General features: G+C 43.4%; 1 non-coding gene across 1 annotated transcript; it reads right to left on the bottom strand.

Annotated features, from left to right (window-relative positions):
• Positions 1-826: 826 nt before the first annotated feature.
• LOC114809609 lies at positions 827-963 on the bottom strand. The gene has a single exon (XR_003757385.1). It is a non-coding gene; the product is annotated as a small nucleolar RNA SNORA7 (small nucleolar RNA).
• Positions 964-17,811: the final 16,848 nt, after the last annotated feature.

The following is a 17,811-nucleotide window of genomic DNA, read 5'->3' as shown; positions in this document are numbered from 1 at the left end:
TAGATAGTGTCCAACCTGATTAGTTTGTATTAACTCTAGGGTTTAGTACAGTGCCTGGCACATAGTAAGCACTTAACAATTACCATAAAAAATATATAATTAGGCCTCGCTTATTTACCTGTCCAAAAATCTCAACCAGCTTTAGTCAGAAAAGGTGCAGAGACGTTCATCATCATCAATTGTATTTGTTGAGCACCCACTTTGTGCTGAGCACTGTATAAGCACCTGGGAGAGTACAACACAACAGATATTCCCTGCACTTCACAGAGAACTACCAATCTGACCACCTTCTTAGACCAGAGTTTTTTTATGGTATTTGATAAGCACTTACTATGGGGCAGGCACTACTTAGCACTGTGATAGATACAGGATGTTCATGTTGAACACAGTCCATGTCCAACATGGGGCTCACAGGCTTAATCCACATTTTACAGATGAGGTAATGAAGGCACAGAGAAGTTAAGTGACTTACTCAAGGTTGCACAGAAGACAAGAGGTGGAGTCAGAATAAGAATCCAGGTCCTCTGACTCCCAGGCCCTTGCTTTAATCACTATGCCACACTGCTTTTAGGGAGGGATGTCATTCTTACTTGTCTTGTTTTGTTTTATGCTATTGAGTTGTCTCCCTCTCACAGCAACACCATGGACACATCTATTCCAGAATGCCCCACTCCCCAATCTGCAATCGTGGTAATATATCCATAGAGTTTTCTTGGTAAAAATATGTAAGTGGTTTATCATTCATTGCCTTCTTCCCCTCAATAAGCTTGAATCTCCACCCTCAACTCGCTTCCATGCCACTATTGCCCAGCATAGGTGAGTTTTGACTTGTAGCGGATTGCCTTCCACTCACTAGCTACTGGCCAAGCTAGGAATGGAATGGTATGCCTCTGCTTGACTCTCCCTCCCATAGTAAAGACTAGTAGAGTACTAGAAACTCTCCAGGTGCGATACTGGGAGGGGCATTCTTACTTACTGGATTTATAATACACAACAGGAGAAACATCACTCTATAACCCCCGCCAATTAGGGGGAAATGGAGAAAGCCTTGAAGGAGAATTGTGGTTGCAATCCTTCAACACTCCTAGCCACTCTAGCCCCACAAAAAACGTTCAGTCTGAACTAAATCCATCTCAGTGGGCTTGGGTCTCATTGAAATTTTCTGAGGTTCTGAAATTTTAAGAGCTCAGTGAACATAAATTTTCACTATCCCCACCTTATTAAAATCACATCTTCTCCAAGAGGCGTTCCCCAACTGAGTCCTCATTTTCTCTACCCCCTCGTCCTCCTGTTTCCCTTGCACTTAAATTTGTGCCCTCTATTCACCCCACCCTCAGCCCCACAGCACTAATGTACATATCTGTAATTTATTTATTTATATTAATGTCTGTCTCCCCCTCTAGACTGCATGAGGAACGTGCTCAATAAATACGATTGGTTGTTAAACAAGCTTTCGGTTGGAGTCCCTGATGAACCCTGGGGGCAGAGAGTTTTTGAAAGTTTGTACCTTCCTCAGAAGCTTTATCAATCAATTAGTAGTATTTATTAAGCCTTTACTATGTGTAGAGCACTGTACAAAGTGTTTGGGAGAGTAAAATACAACAGAATTAGCAGATACGCTCCCTGCTCATTACGAGCTTACAGTTTAATGGATGGTTTTATGCTGGTTTTATTTTGTGAAATGGAGTCTCATAATAAATTTGCACTGAAGGAAGCTATTGTTGAGAAAATCAAATGCCCCAATTTTTTCTACTCTGTCTTCTTCAGATTTGCTCTTTTCAGACTCACTCTGGAGCACCAGAAAACACTTGGTAAATGTTTGTTGGTGGTAGTGATGATAACACTCAGTGATGAGATTTGGTAGCTAATTGTTTAACAGGTGTAGCTATCATGCTGAGAAATCTTGTAATTTAGTAGCTAGCTAGCAAGACTGAATGGGGACAGCTGTTCTTTTATCTCTCCACACTTGAACTGATGTGTGACCTTGGATAAGTCACTTCATTTCTGTGAATTTCAGATATATTTTATCTGGAAAGTCATGTTCAAATATAAATTCTCCCAATTCTTCTAAGGTGCTGGCTATGAACGATCTAGAAGAAAAGTGCTCAATTTGTTTTCAAAAACTGGAATTCTCCAGTATTCACTGACATTCAGCCCCATGTTAACCCTAATAACTTGTATCTACCCTAGTGCTTAGTATAGAAGCAGCATGGCTTATGGGATACAGCATGGGACTGTGAGTAAGAAGGACCTGGATTCTAACCTCAGCTCTGCCACATGTCTGCTGTGTGACCTTGGGAAAGTCACTTCACTTCTCTGGGCCTCAGTTACCTCATCTGTAAAATGGGGATTAAGAATGTGAGCCCCACGTAAGACAGGGACTGTGTCCAATCTGATTAATTTGTCTCTACCCCAGTGCTTAGAACAGTGTTTGGCACATAGTAAGTGCTTAATAAGTACCATTATTATTATTATTACAGTGCTTGGCAGATGGTAAGTGATTAACAGATATTATTATTATTAAAACTACTAATACAAACTTGTGCCCAGGACTTAACTCACAAAGAACCCCAGTGAGAATGAGAAGCTGTCAGATCCCTGGGATGTTTGTCAGAGACCAGAGACTGGTCAATGTTCCCTGGGCTGATCTGAGAAAAGAAGGATTCTGCCTGAGCCTTTATTACTGCTGTTAAGGTAAGTACCTAAGAGTACACAGTTCCTGAGGGAAATGCTATCCTGTACACATATTCCAATTGAACAAAGATTGGACCATGAGTAAACTTACTTGTTTACATTAGTAAGTTTTTAAAGACTGGTCATTTGTAGGAAATGATGTCTGCTAATACTGACAATGAATTTTCGAGAACCATTCAATGTTACAGATTAGTGATTCAAATTTAACTCTATTCATGTAGCACAGCATAGCTTTTCCGAACCAGCCAGGAATAGATTTACTGTAAAAAAACATGATTTTTTGATATGGGGATAAATAAATCCCTGGGGTGGTTTTAGCAGCATGACGTAGTGGATAGAGCACGGGCCTGGGAGTCAGAAGGTCATTGGTTCCAATTCTGGCTCTGCCACATGTCCGCTGTGTGACCTTGGGCAAGTCACTTCTTTTCTCTGTACCTCAGTTTCCTTATCTGTAAAGTGGGGATTGAAACTGTGAGCTCCATGTAGGACAGGGACTGTGTCCAACTTGATTTGCTTGTATGCACCCCCGTGCTTAATGCAGTGCCTGGCACACAGTAACAGCTTAACAAATACCACAGTTATACTGCAACAAATAACAAGTTATATTTCCCCTGTATTACGAAGATTGTTTTTTCTGAATAAGACAGTGCTAGTTGCTCTGTAAATTTAACATTTTCTATTTAAGTGATTATGGGTACACATGCAAACATGGCCAGGGTGGCTTGAAAGTAGCTCATGAGTCAGTTGTAATAGGCTTTTTGTCACTTGGCTGCCCACCCACATCCTGTAGACTGTAAACTCACTGTGGGCAGGTAATGTGTCTATTTATTGTTGTATTGTACTTTCCCAAGTGCTCAGTACAGTGCCCTGCTCATAGTAAGCGTTCAATAAATGATTGAATGAATATGTTTTACTACTTATGATTTTGCCTCATAGCAGTGGCTATAATAATAATAATAATAATGTGGGTATTTGTTAAGCGCTTACTATGTGCCGAGTACCGTTCTAAGCGCTGGGGGAGACAGAGGGGAATCAGGTTGTCCCACGTGGGGCTCACCGTCTTAATCCCCATTTTACAGATGAGGTAACTGAGGCACCGAGAAGTGAAGTGACTTGCCCAAAGTCACAAAGCTGACAAGTGGCCGAGCCGGGATTCGAACCCATGATCTCTGACTCCAAAGCCCATGCTCTTTCCACTGAGCCCCGCTGCTTCTCCTCTTGGCCTTTTGGGGATGGTGGTGGTAGGGTCCTGCCTCAGCAGCCTCCCCCTCTCTCTGCCACTCCCCCTACTCCCCTTTCTCACCTCCCTGCCCCACCAGATAGAATACCTACTCCAATCCTTTCTTTTTTTTTATGGAATTTGTTAAGGGCTTACTATATGTCAGGCACTGTTTTAAGTGCTAGGATAATACAAGATAATCAAATTGGACACAGTGTGTGTCCTTCATGGGGCTCACAGTCTTAATCCCCATTTAACAGATGAGGTAACTGAGGCACAGAGAAGTTAAGTGACTTTAATAATAATAATTATGGTATTTGTTAAGTACTTACTATGTGCCAGGTGCTGTACTGAGCACTGGGGTAGATACAAGATAATCAGGTTGGACATAGACCCTGTCCCACATGGGGCACCCTGTCCCACATGGTGCTCACAGTCTCAATCCCCATTTTACAGATCAGGTAATTGAGGCACAGAGAAGTGAAGTGACTTGCCTAAGGTCACACAGCAGACAAGTGGCAGAGCCAGAATTAGAACCCATGATCTTCTGACTCCCAGACCCCTGCTCTATTCATTGGTCCATGCCACTTTTTGCCCAAGGTGACATAGCAGATGAGTGGTGGAGCTAAGACTAGAACCCATGTCCTTCTGACTCCCTAACCCCGGAATGCCTCCTCTTTCATTCAATAGTATTTATTGAGCGCTTACTGTGTGCAGAGCACTGTACTAAGCGCTTGAAATGAACAAGTCGGCAACAGATAGAGACAGTCCCTGCCCTTTGACGGGCTTACAGTCTAATCGGGGGAGACAGACAGACAAGAACAATGGCAATAAATAGAGTCAAGGGGAAGAACATCTCATAAAAACAATGGCAACTAAATAGAATCACCACTCACCACCCCCCGACTCCTATCCTCCCAGCCGGAACACCTGCTCTCCACCATTCGCACCCCTCCCTGTCCTGCCGGCTGGAATTCTTCAGGTTCACCACTCACCCCCACACTGTCCTGCCAGCCGGAATGCCTTCGGTCCACCACTCCTTTTGGCCAGCCTGCCAGCCAGCTCTTCACACCTCCAGCCCTGCCCATCCTCCTGGCCAGAATACAACCTGCCCACTACTCCCCCTTGCCCTGCTGCCAGCTGGAATCCCTGTTCTCCACACACACCTCCCTCCACCTGACCCAGGATTGTCCGGCCAACTGGAATGCCTCCCCTCCACCACTCTCCCACACTCCTGCCCTGTCAGCCTCCTCTCCACCACTCACCCCACAACTCCTGTCCCACCAGCCAGAGCACGTGTTCCACCATTCACTCCACCATCAAGCATCAATCAACTCCTTGACTCACCCCTCCCATTCTGTTCTGCCGGCCAGAACACCTACTCCCTATCATTCACCCCCATTACTGACCCACCAGAAGGAATGTCAGCTCCTCCTCTCACTCCACCAACCCCCATCTTGCCCCTCTCTTTGTCCTTCTACTTCAAGAATGCCTCCTCTCCACCACTCAACCAAACACCTATCCCCCCCCCAGCCAGAACATCTGCCCTCTGCCACAGTCCCCACCACCTCCTCGTCCCCAACTCCTGAACCCCTGCTCTGCATTTGGATTGAAGGAATTTTATTTTGATCTGCACCTCTCAGTCATGTAATGTGTTTGGTTTTATGTCTTTCTGTCATTGGGACTTCCCCACTCCGTGTGTACATTTGTAGCCATTTGCTTCTCCTGTCTAGAAATTAACTTCCTTGAAAGATCCTTTCTTCATAGGCCTTTGCTTGGTCAGAAGGGCAGAACTCTAGGTATCTTACTGACAGTGATAATTTCAGGAATGTTTTATCCCATACTGTCAGTTGACACTTTTCAGCTTTATTCTAGTGAGAGGTAGGTCACATTATTCATCCAATAGGGTACTTCCCTTAAATATATTTGCATGTGAAAAGGAAGAGAAATATCCTTAAGGATTTGTATATTTCATTACTTTGTGAATTAGTGCTTCTTATACATAGTTCAGTCAGTCAATCAATCAATGATATTTACTGAGGGCTCACTATACTCAGCACTTGGGAGAATACAATAGAGTAAGTAGACATTCATTCCTTCATTTATTCAATAGTATTTATTGAGCGCTTACTATCTGCAGAGCACTGTACTAAGCCCTTGGAATATAGAGTTCGGCAACAGAGAGAGACAATCCCTGCCCAATGACGGGCTCACAGTCTAATCCGGGGAGACAGCCCGACAAAAACAAGACAACATAATCACGATAAATAGAATCAAGAGGATGTACACCTCATTAACAAAATAAATAGGTTAATAAAAATACATACAAATAAGCTCAGTGCTGAGGGGAGGGGAAGGGAGAGGGGGAGGAGAAGAGGGAAAGGGGACTTAGCTGAGGGGAGGTGAAGGGGGGAATGGAGAGAGAGCAGAGGGCAGAGGGGGAGCAGAGAGGGAGCAGGCATGATCTCTGCTCTGGAGGAGTTTACATTCTAGGAGGTGAAACAGACACTAAGATCAATTACACATCAGAGAAGCAGCGTGGCTTAGTGGAAAGAGCCAAAGCTTGGAAGTCAGAGGATGTGGGTTCTAATATCAGCCCCACCACTGGTCTGCTGTGTAACCTTGGGTAAGCCACTTAACTTCTCTGTGCCTCAGTTACCTCATCTGTAAAATGGGAATTAAGACTGAGCCCCACATGGTTCAACCTGATTTACCCTGTATCTACCCCAGCACTTTAAACAGTCCTTGGCTCATAGTAAGCGCTTAACAAATACCACAGTTATTATTATTATTATTATTATTATTAAGGGAAGTAACTGAGTATAAGCATATTCATTCATTCAATAGTATTTATTGAGCGCTTACTATGTGCAGAGCACTGTACTAAGCGCTTGGAATGTACAAATTGGTAACAGAGATAGTCCCTGCCCTTTAATGGGTTTACAGTCTAATCCGGGGAGACAGACAAGAACAATGACAATAAATAGAATCAAGGGGAAGAACAGCTCATTAAAACAATAGCAAATAAATAGAATCAAGGTGATGTACATCTCATTAACAAAATAAATAGGGTAATGAAGATATATACAGTTATATATACCTACACCGACTGCTGCCTTGTGTGAAGGACACCCTCGGCTCCAGCCCACCTCAGTCAGCCCCCACACGATTAGAAATGTACAGATGCTGCCCTCAGAGGCAACAGCTGCTGAGCATATGCACATAAGTGCTGTGACTGGGTGGAGGGAAGGAGTAAGTAACTAAGTGCTTAGTGGGTATGAACCCAAGGGCATGGGTGAAAAAGAAGGGAGTGGGAAACAAGAAGGAGAGATGAGAGATTCATCACGGAAAGCTTTCTGAGATGTGATTTTAGTAAACCTTTAAAGATGGGGAGACTGCTGGGGAAAAGGTGTGGGTAAGGTGTTAATGGTATGTTGGTATTAGAAGAGTGCCAAGTGTGCGGGCTGGATTGTAGTGGGAGAGGAGCTGGGGGGAGCGAATTAATTGCCTTAATTAAGGCATTGGTGAGGAGTTCCTACTTGATGGAGAGATGGATGGGCAACCATTAGAAGTTTTGGGGGAGTGGGGAGACAGTCGCAGAAAGTTTTTTTTCTTTTAAGAAAAATGATCTGGGCAGTAAAGCGAAGGATGGACCGGAGAGGAGAGAGGCTGGGGGCAGGTAGATCAACAAGGAGCCTGATTCAGTAGTCGAGATGGAATATGGCAAATGCTTAGATCAGCGTGGTAGCAGTTGGGATGGAGAGGAAGAGGAGAATTCTGGAGATGTTAAGACAGAACAACCCCATCATCACTTGGGCCGTAACTCTCATCTCCTCAGAACCCACCTGTGTCCTTCTGAATTAAACAAATCTCCCCACAGTTTGCTTCAAGGCTTTCCATTATCTGACTCCATCTTTATCTACTTGCTCACTTCACTTGCTAATCCCAATTTCCTGCCTTTGTGTCTTCCAAGCTATATCTCACTCTCAACTCTCCCACCTCCACCCCTTCACTCACACTGCTCCCCTGACTTGGAATTCCTTACTTTTCCACATCAGAGAGACCACAGCTCTCCCCACATTCAAAGCCCTCCGAAAATCCCACCTCTGCCCCACAAGCTTTCCCAACATCCTGTGCCATATCATCCCTTCAGTCACTCTGCACTTTTGTACTTTCACCCTCCTTAGCCGTCATAATTACGTGTTTGCTCAGTTATTTACTTTGGCCACTCTAGTTGTAAATACTTTTATGTTTGTGTCCTTGTTAATGTAGGCTCCCCGTGGGCAGGGAAGTATTAAATTCCTTAATCTGGATTTCCCAAGTGCCTAGTAGGATGAACAAATGGGTGCTAGATAAATGCTACTGCTATAAATATAATGACTACTGCTACTATAATTTCCGGAACCAAATCTACCAACTCTGTTATATCTTATTCTCTCAAGAGCTGAGTACAGTGCTCTGCACACAGTAAGCACTTATTAAATACGACTGATTGATTGATTGATTGAAACCAGTGATTAAAAAGCTCATTCTGGGGGTAGAAATTTAAGACCTAAATAACTGTGGATAGTGTTGTTTCTATACCATCTCCTCTCATCCACTGCAGTAGATTTACCTGAGATCCTGGCAGCTACCACCTGTGAGATAGTGCCTGGCTGACAGAGAAAAACGATGATGGTGATGATGATGGTATTCGTTAAGCGCTTACTAAGTGTTGAACACCGTTCTAAGTGCTGGGGTAAATGGAAGCTAATAAGGTTGGACATGTCACTATCCCACCTGGGGCTCACAGTCTTAATCCACATTTTACAGAAGAGGGAACTGAAGTCCAGAGAAGTGGAGTGACTTGCCCAAGGACATACAGCAGACAAGTGGCAGAGCTGGGGTTATAATCCTGGGAGTCCTTCTGACTCCCAGGCCCATGCTGTATCCACTAAGCCTTGTGGCTTCCCCTAGGAAGTGGCCAGGGACTGGTGTAGCAAGGCTAAAGTCCTGCATCAACCTTGATCCTTGATTGCACCCTGACTGGAACCTTTCCCCACCCCAAACTTCCAAGCAGGTCAGTTTCACTAATGATTTATCCCTTGGGGCAAATGATCAATCCACAGAGGCCTGTTTGTGCAGTATTAGACGTGTATTTAGTAGACCCCATAGTAGAAAACTGGAAAGCACCAAATATGGCCTCTGATGGTCTGGGATCCTAGCCAATGTCACTCAAAGGCAGATTTACAATACTTAAGCATGGGCAATGCTAAAAATCAAAGTGTGCCGGTCAAAAACCCAGCAACCGTTGACAAATTTCAGCACCTGGGCCAGGGCTGGTGTAGTTGGCACATCAGGGGAGGATGCATCCTGTTCTTATTTACCTATCAATTGCTTCTCCTTACCTGAAATGTATTTTAGTATATGCCTTTCCCTCTAGATTGTAAGCACCTTGAGGACAGTGGTCCTGTCTACTTGTCATGGGCAGCAAACGTGTCTAACAACCCTGTAGTTTGTACTGTACTCTCCTAAATGCTTGGTACAATGTTCTGCACACATTAAGAGCTCAATAAATACCATTGATTGCTTGACTGATAGTATATCTCATATGCAGTCTCCCAGGTACTTAGTACAAGACTGAAAAGATAAAGTGCTCAATAAGTACACTTGATTGATTTCTTGAGTGATTGAAATAATGGAAATTTCATGACTCTGCTCTTCCTATCTGCAATGTATTTTAGTGTCTGTTTTCCCCATTAGATCGTAATTTCCTTTAAGGTCGAGATCATGTTTACTCACTCTATTGAACTTTCCCAAGTGCTTAGTCCAGGCACAAAGTAAGTGCTCAGGAAATAATGTTGTTTGACAGAATGAGGAAAAAAAAATGGCCCAGGTGTTTATTAGATATCCAAAGGGTATTTTACTAGGTAGGCTAACTCTTATCCTCCCAAACTTGTAGAACCTAATTGAAATGACCTCTAGGGGATTATAGAACTCTGGATTAATGATCACCCAGTAGTATTCATTGATTGCATATGGGAAAGTACAGTGGAGTTGGTAGAAATTATTTCTGCTCCTGAAGGCTTACATCTGGCTGGGGAGGCAAACATTAAAATAATTTTCAGATAGATGGAGGAATGAAAGTGGACATTTAGGCCATTGCTTAAGTAACAGGATTATGTATAAAAGGCCTACAGGTGGTTGCAAGTATATAAGCATAGTGCTAGAGTGAAAGTGGAGAAATTAATCAGGGAAGGCTTCCTGGAGGAGATGTGATTTGGTAATCATGAAAATAGCATGGTCTAGTAAAAAGAGGACAGGACTGGGAGCCAGGAAGCCAGTCTTCTTATTTCTAGTCCCAGCTCTGTCATTGGCCCGCTGTGTGACTTTGGGCAAGTCACTTAAACTCTCTGAGCCTCAATTTTCTAATCCTATAAAATGGGGATCTAGTAGAGGGTGAGCTCTGTGTTGGACAAGGACTGTGTCAAATCTAATAACGTTGAATGTACTCCCTCTCTGAGCACATAGGGAGCACTTAAATAGATGTTATAATTAATTCAAAGAGGCTTTGACAGTAGAGAGATCTGTGGTCTGGCAGATGTGAAGGGGGATTCCAGGAAGAGAGTTACAAGAGTGCGGCGAGTTTAAGTGGTATGAAGGTTGTGAACAGGGGTATAGTGGTAGAAGAGAATAGATAAGTAGTCAGTGGTCAGGCATTTCTGCTTAATGTAGTGAGGAATATGGGTAGCTCATTGGAAACTTTTGATTGGGGAGATATGAAGAACAATGTGCAAAATCTTCAAATCAGTAGATGCTCACTCTCTACTTCTAATTTACTAAATGGTCTTTGACAATTTACTCTAATGCCCAATTGCTTCATGTTTTAATTAGAAATACTAGAACTTAGTGCCTAACTTTCACACAGAATTGTGAGCCTCATTGACATGATATTGATGGAGCACACATACCTCTATTAGTTTCAAACTTGGAAAGATCACACATTCCCAATTACTGCAAATGACCCATTCAGGACTGGAATATCTATTGAATGTTTCTGCCGCTGTTGAATCCGGGATAATGAATTTTGAGAAACTGGTATCTCAAATTTAATTGAGCTAAGTTCAAATGTTTTGAAAATCATTTTTTTAATGGTATTTGTAAAGCACTTACTGTATGGCAGGTACTGTACTAAGCTTTGGGGTACTAAAATCTTGACGAAGTTGCCTGCAACATTCATGGATTTCAGGACGTTCCAGAAGAACATCAGGTAGGACAACATTTCTTGAAATATCATTCAGCTTTGGAGTCATTAATGAGCACCAGAGTTCCATACCTAGAAATCATTTGGATGCCTAAGAAATGGACACTTTACCACCTATATTCATTTCATTTATCTCGTTGTGCAAAGGGAACATGTCTACTGACTCTGCTGTATTGTCCTATCTCGAGTGCATAGTACACTGCTTTACACACAGGAAGCACTCAATAAATATCATTGATTGGCTGATTAAATAATTTCCAATAATTGCAGTGATTGCTTCACCTAAAGATTTGTCCACATATCTTGTTCCTGAGCAGATGTTTCGTAACTGTGGATGATCATAACTGTTGGCTCTCTTTCTGGGTCAAAGAAAGTGAAAACCCAGATTAGATGATTTAGCTCCAAATGTCCTTGTCGTTTGAAAGGGCTTGTGCCTTTAAGAAATACTGATGGGGTGGATGGCCCCTCCCCCTCCCAGGAAGAAGGGAGTTGTATTTCCTGGGGGAATTCAGCCCCAATCTAAGCTAGTTTTTTGTTGACAGAGCTGTGCCTCTCCAGCCAGCACACTAGAGAGGATGTGGTGCTGCAGACAAGCTCTAGATAGCAATTGTGGGGAGAACCTTTAACAGCTCCTTTAGATGAACCTCACAGGATAAACGGTTTCTCAGGTCAGAAATAACTGCCTGTACTTTGGGTCCTTTACCCTTTTACCACCCCCCTCCACTCGCCCAGCCTCCAGTCAGTCAACCACGAGAAGGAGAGTGGCCTAGTGTACAGAGCAGGGGCCTGGGAATCAGAAAGACCTGGATTCTAATTCGCCACTTGTCTGCTGTATCAGCTCGGACAAGTCACTTCACTTCTCTGTGCTCAGTTACCTCATCTGTAAAACGGGGATGAAGAGCCCCATGTGGGACATGGACTGTGACTAACCTGAATAGCTTGTATCTACCCCAGCACTTAGTACAGTGTGTGGCATATAGTAAGCACCTAACAAGTACTAATAAAAAAAAAACCATGACTGGTCAAGCTGGACGTTTCACTCTTTAACCTGATCTCTAGCCACTGGATCTGGCACCACATCGTCTCACAGAAACAAAGGGTGTTTAGTCAGAGGCAGCAGGCCAGTTCTGTTCCTCCAACTGCTACTTTCCAAAGAGGGCTGCGCGTTCTGCTCTTCCTCCTTTGCTACTCTGTAAAACTTTACCCCTCCTTCAAAGACAAGATTCTATGCCCCTGCAGGGAGGTCTTTCATATTGCTACCGCCATTATATTTTCCCTGTGCACTCACTTTCTCTCTGCCTCTTAACCTTGTCCCTCATTTCCCAGTCAACAAGCCCCTGGCCTCTTCTCTTGAAAAATCTTTCCTGAGGTTCATGTATTTCCGAGAGTCTAACAAGAACACTTTGCGGACAGCCACCGCCAACCCCCAGCAATAAGCTCATTGTGGGCAAGGAATGTGTCTGTTTATTCATTCATTCATTCATTCAATAGTATTTATTGAGCGCTTACTATGTGCAGAGCACTGTACTAAGCGCTTGGGATGAACAAGTCGGCAACAGATAGAGACAGTCCCTGCCGTTTGACGGGCTTACAGTCTAATCGGGGGAGACGGACAGACCATTGTTGTGTTGTACTCTCCTGAGCACTTAGTACAATGTTCTTCACACAGTAGTGGCTCAATACATACGATTGAATGAATGAATGAATTACAAGCAGAATGAACTCAATATTACTAGGTCCTGCAGGACCCAGGCTTCTTTGTAACAGTTGGTTTTTTCTTCCTATTTGAGCCCTACTCATGACCTATGATGATGATAGTAATTGTGGTATTTATTAAATATTTTGCTATGTTCCACTAAGCACTGGGGTAGATACAAGGTAATCAAGTGGGACACAATCCCTGTTCAGTGTGGGGCTCACTGTCTAAGGTGTAGGGAGACCAGGAATTTAGTCCCCATTTTACAAATGTGGAAACTGAAACAGAGTTTAGTGACTTGTCCAAAGTCATGCAGCCGGAAAGTGGGTGAACTGGGCTTAGAACTCTGGTCCTCTGACTCTTGGGCCTGTTCTCTTTCCACTAGGCCAAGTAATCCATTGGCCAGGAACCAGATCTAAGGGGTTGCTTTGAAACTGATTGCTATCACATCATAGAGTCATAAAATTGAAAAGGATATTGGAAGGTCATTTGGTCCAGCCACCTGCCTCTAGGCAGTGAACTAAACTCTCCAGAACATATGGTTGCTGTTCTCTTTTTTAAAAATCTTCAGGGAAGAAGACACCCTTTGAGAGCTTATTGTTGTGTTTTATCATTCTGGTAATTTAAAAACTTCTTCCTTCCACCTACTACTCTCTTGTCTTGGTTCAAACCTATTTCCTCTTTTTTAGCCCCCTGAAAATAATTGGCCAGCATTCTCCTAAAAAACTCACAATAGGCAGCAAAACAGCTGTCACCTCTCAGACTACACTTCTCCAAAGGAAACCGCCTCCGTTCCTTTATCTTCACCCCAGAGGCCTCATTTCCCAATCAATTTTGTTGCTCTTCTCTGGACCCTCTCCAATTATTCCACATCTTTTGTTAATACTTGATAACCAAAACTGAACCCCACGGCTTTAATAACAACCTGATCAGTGCAAGTTTTAGAGTAACAATTATCTCTCAGTTCATGCATGTCTCCCATTCCAGTACCCTGTTAACTTTTTAAAGACTGACAAGTACATTTCTGAGTCATCTTCACCTTGTGGTTCATTAGAACCCCCCAGTTATTTTTGCTGTATTTAAGCCTCGCCTGTCTTTGTGTTGCTGAGTTTTTGTTATTGGGTGCATTGCATTGGTCCTTAGTGAATTTCATCCTGTTGGTGTAAGACCAATTTTTTTAGTTTCCCAAGGTCAATTTCAATTCTATTCTGTCCACCAAAGTGTTAGCAGATTTGAAGAAGACAGTGTCTGTGGTCATCGGTGCAAATATTGATGAGAAATTGCCCCTGTGGGATACCACTAAGTGTGCCCTTTAGGCGGACATTAAGTCATTGGTAACTTTCCTTCAGGTGGGACCCTTGAGCTTGCGGGCCACCCACCTAACGTTATTTGGATCAAAACCAAGCTACCCTACCTATCTGATCACGGCATCTTGTGGGTCAGAATTACAGGGTGTTGTGAAGTCTAATGAGAAATGGCATTCTAATGCTTCCCTTAAAACTGTTTGGTCTCTCAATCTAAATGAAATGCTAAAGAAGCTCAGATCTGTAACTCCAATAAAGCTTTAAAAGAAGCCTTGCTAATAGTAGAAGTCATTTGTTCAGGTTTCTTGACTTTGGTGGATCTAATGCTGTGGCTGTGATTAGGACTGTATCTATTTCTAAGAGAAGGCTTGCTTTTGAATGCTATGTTGATGGTCCGTAGCATGCATGCACAGACACAGACACACACATTCACACAGATTTTCAGGGCATGGAGAATCTGTTTTGGGGTAGGCCTCCTTTTGGTCATCTGTCTGTGGCTCTTTTTATTGTCAATGAGAGTTGGCTTTCCTCTGAGCCATCCAACTCATCCTTATAGACATCAATTGATTGATAATTCAGTGTTATTTATTGAGCACTTAGTATGTGCCAAGTACTGCACTAAAGCGCTTGGGAGAGTACAATACTATAGCGTTAGCAGACATGTTCCGTGCCCACAATTCCACATATTTTGTCCATTTCCAGTATTTTCCCACTCCCCAGCTGTCCCTGCAGAATTCAGGTGGGTAAAGACGGGTCACTGATACTCAATTCAGAACTGAACACTCAGGACTGTGGAGTTTACTCTGGGAAATACATTCCTTTCTACTGCAGCTGTAATAGATGTAATTTACTCACAGAAAAGTTATTCCGAGACTAACCCGTGGGAGTATGTCCCTTTCTGAACAAGACAAAAAATCACCACCAAACATTCTGAATTTCTTCCAGTGCCAAATATCTTATACCTTTCTGGTGATGATGGTTAACAGTAAATGATGAATGAAAAGCATTAGTTGTTAGTCATTTCACCTTCTAGAAAGGACCGATCACAAGCTGAAAAGCCTATGAACGTTAAAATAGAATTTCATCTTTTCAAAAAAGACTATTCTGTGGCATTAAGTCTGTACATTCCATTTACAATGTAACATAGATTTAGACAGTGATACTGATCCAGCTCATCACCTTTTGTTAGACTTTCATCCATTCTGTTTTGGGACTTTCAGACTTTCGAGGCAATTGCATCAGCATCCGAATTGCCAAATCAATCAGTGGTGTTGCCAGATCTCCCAGGAGAGGTGATAATTCCATTTTCCTATACCAAAATCAAAATTTGAGAGGAATATGTTGGTGGGGGGTGGGGGAGGGAGTGTGAGGGGGTGCTGGGGCAGGAGAGGAGATAGATATAATAATGTTGGTATTTGTTAAGCGCTTACTATGTGCAGAGCGCTGGGGTAGATACAGGGTAATCAGGTTGTCCCATGAGGCTCACAGTCTTCATCCCCATTTTACAGATGAGGGAACTGAGGCCCAGAGAAGTAAAGTGACTTGCCCACAGTCACACAGCTGACAAGTGGCAGAGCTGGGATTCGAACCCATGACCACGGACTCCCAAGCCCGTGCTCTTTCCACTGAGCCACGCTGCTTCTCTTCAGATATGTTTCTTAAAATCTGAAGCAAACTAAAATAATGGCTTCCAACGTCAGATAAATAGACTGCCATGCTAAGTCACAGAAGCAAATAAATAATGCCTAATCTTTACAGTTGAGAAAAATAAGATAAGGATAACCCGGTCTCATGCTTCATGAGTCAGGAAGGACTTTCCCCCATTATACAGAGTGTAGGAGATCTATTGTAAAGGGCCTTCCTCTGAAATTTCAGGTATTGACGTTTGCCAGCGAAAGGTACTATTTTTCACATCATCTGCCAATTGACGGGGAGCAGCGTGGCCTAGTGGAAAGAGTGCGGACATAGGAGTCAGAAGACCTGGATTCTAATCCTGACTCTACCATTTGGCTGTTGTGTCACCTAGGGAAAGTCATTTAACTTCTCTTTGCCTAGATTTCCTCATCTGAAAAATGAGGATTAAATCCTCCTTCCTTCAATCTAAACTGTGAGTTCCACTAGGACAGGGACTGTGTCCAACCTGATCAACTCGCAGCTACTCCCAAGCTAACAACAGTGCTTGACACATAGTAAGTGTTTAACAAATGTCCACTTTAAAAGAAAGGGCATTCTCTGCTACCCAAACCAGGCCTAGAGTGAGCCTCCCAAGGGTCCCCAGCCCCTACTGGTTTGGTCAGTCTCACATCCCCAACTGCTGGATTCAGGTTAGATTCAGTTGAGTTCTCTGTGCCTCCCCCCAGCCTCACCCTCAGCACTTCCTCTTGCCATTTGAGGTCGGGGTACCACTCACTACATTTTTTTTTAGCTAATGGATCCAGGACCAGAAGACACCCTGGAAACCAAGGATCCTGGGCTTCACTTCTGGGAGTGAGAGAGGACAGTGCCATAGTCATGTGGTGGATTTTGTCCAGGGGAGACTGCCTCTTTGCTGCTGGACAACTACTCACACAGGACAGCACTTGCCCTTTCCCTGAGAAATATTGTCCAAATCAGTTCCTGTGCATCCCAGGAGCACTTCCAATCTATCTTGGATCAGCTCTGGTCTTGTGGTCTGGTGGCCTAGGATTCTACTCAGGCACTTGACCAGGCCAGAAATGGGCCAAAGGTTTCCAGCTTAGGCAGATCTTTAAGAGCTGAATGCCATCTTCTACTTAGCCTGCAGGTTTACTGGTCAAATTGAATTTTGCGTAACACTTATTTCCTAATATTTAAGCATTCAATTACCAAAGGCAACCCAAGAGCAGAGCATGTGAGTCTAGCATTCATGAGCAATCCAGAGCAGAGGGCAATATGGCTATCAGTATCCAGTGCCGTAATGTACTGAGTCTCTGAGGAGAGCAGCTGAATGACACACGGTGAGATTCTGACTGGTAGATACTGAGACACTTCAGCAAGATTTAAAATCGGCTCTCAGTTTTTGTTTTCTTTCTCCAGTGAAGAATCTAATTGGAATGTTGTTCTGAGTCGAGTCACAACCCAAGTTAAATGTCAACAAATTGTTGTTGCCTGACTGGCATATCTTGTTTTGGTTATCTGGGGGGGTTACCTCTCTCCCCTACCCAGAAACACAACCCTATAATGGATAGCTTCTTAGGGATGATATTTGCCTTTGTGGTAACAGAGCATGCGGGGTTATAGAGGTGGCTCCAGGATCTGTCCAGAAATGATGAAGAACAACCTTCATCTCATCTATCTAGCTGCCGATTCCTTGCCCACATCCTGGCCTGGAACTCCTTCCCCTGTTCATAAACATGTAAGCATGTTAATGGCAGGGATTGTGTCTGCTAATTCTGCTGTATTATACTCTTCCAAGTGCTTAGTACTCTGCACACAGTTTTCACTCAATAAATATGATTGATTGATTGATTTATGTGACAGACAACCACTCTCCCCATCTTCCAAGCCTTATTGAGGTCACATCACTTCCACGTGGCCTTCCCTAATTAAGCCCTCTTTTCCTCTACTCCCTCTCCTTTCTGCATCACCTATGCACTTGGATCTGTACCCTTTATAAGCACTTGATAGTCACTCCACT

Source organism: Ornithorhynchus anatinus, chromosome 2 (genome assembly GCF_004115215.2).
Source record: "Ornithorhynchus anatinus isolate Pmale09 chromosome 2, mOrnAna1.pri.v4, whole genome shotgun sequence".
NCBI lineage: Eukaryota > Metazoa > Chordata > Mammalia > Monotremata > Ornithorhynchidae > Ornithorhynchus > Ornithorhynchus anatinus.
This window is presented reverse-complemented; position numbering and strand designations above follow the sequence as displayed.